Raw genomic sequence first — 1,145 nt, 5'->3', positions numbered from 1 at the left:
TGTTCGTCATCTGTGGCGAATGTATTTTGCTCCTGCCCCTCATTAAGGCTTGTTTGGTGCTAACCTTGTTTCCGTGTGTCTCGTCATTCTTTGACCAGGAGCACCTTGAGAACCAAGAACAGCCTGGCCCTGACAAAAGAATCCAAAAAGATGAACAATGGGAGTAAGTTTGTCTTGATAGACATTGAAACATTAAAAATCAATTATTGGCAAATAGTATGGCATTAGTAAAGTATCAAAATTATATATTGGGAGAATAAAGGAGAGCCCTCAATTGAGCCAGTACACAAGGCAATATGTGGCTGTTGTCAGGGAGCAGGTGCTTCATGTAATAATGTTAACACAAGTAGCTGCTCATTTAGAAGAAAGTAAAAATTGGCCTTTCATTGCTTTACTGTACACGAGATATAAATTCCAATTGTAGTAAGGGCTTATATATATATTTTAATTATTATTATTATTATTTATTGTTTGGGATTCACTGAGGGTACAAAGAATTAGGTTGCAGTGATTCATTTGTTAGATAAAGTCCCTCTTATAATTATGTTGCTCCCCCAAATGGTTTTCCATACACTGTGACCCCCCCCGTTCCCCTCCCGCCTCCCGTCTCTCCCAATTGTTCATTCTGCCACCCCCCCCCCCCCGTATTAGCTCATCTACTGCCTTCATATTAGCATAGAGTACTTTGGATTCTGGCTTCTCCATTCTTGTGACGCTTTATTAAGGAGAATGTGTTCCACCTCCACCCAGGTTAATATGAAAGATATAATGTCTCCATCTTTTTAGTGGCCAGATAGTATTCTGTGGCATACAAAAAATATGGCCTGCCTCACGGATTTGTGGGTCATCCTTGCACAGGGGCCATGCTAATATTCTCTGTATCGTTCCAATTTTAGTATATTTGCTGCTGAAGTGAGCACAAGGAGTTATAGATTATGAATCTGTTGAAATAAATTAATTCTCTATCAGTTGTGTTGGATAGACTTTCAAAGAGTAAAGATAAACCATAGTAACCATGCCAATAACTGAGGGATAAAAAGAAGCTAAGAGCAGTCTGAGCAATGTGAAGTATGCAAAATATACCAGGCCCCGAGTGTGCGGGACGTCACTCCTCTCCCCCGACCCGGGGCAGTTGTTCAGAGGGG

The 1,145-nt window shown here is 40.8% G+C and overlaps 1 non-coding gene across 1 annotated transcript; it reads right to left on the bottom strand.

Moving 5' to 3' along the window:
• Window positions 1–813: 813 nt before the first annotated feature.
• On the bottom strand, window positions 814–920 carry LOC128592339 (U6 spliceosomal RNA). Its single transcript, XR_008381845.1, has one exon. It is a non-coding gene; the product is annotated as a U6 spliceosomal RNA (small nuclear RNA).
• Between the last annotated feature and the right edge of the window lie 225 nt (window positions 921–1,145).

The sequence above is a fragment of the Nycticebus coucang genome, chromosome 1 (assembly GCF_027406575.1).
Source record: "Nycticebus coucang isolate mNycCou1 chromosome 1, mNycCou1.pri, whole genome shotgun sequence".
Taxonomy (NCBI): domain Eukaryota; kingdom Metazoa; phylum Chordata; class Mammalia; order Primates; family Lorisidae; genus Nycticebus; species Nycticebus coucang.
This window is presented reverse-complemented; position numbering and strand designations above follow the sequence as displayed.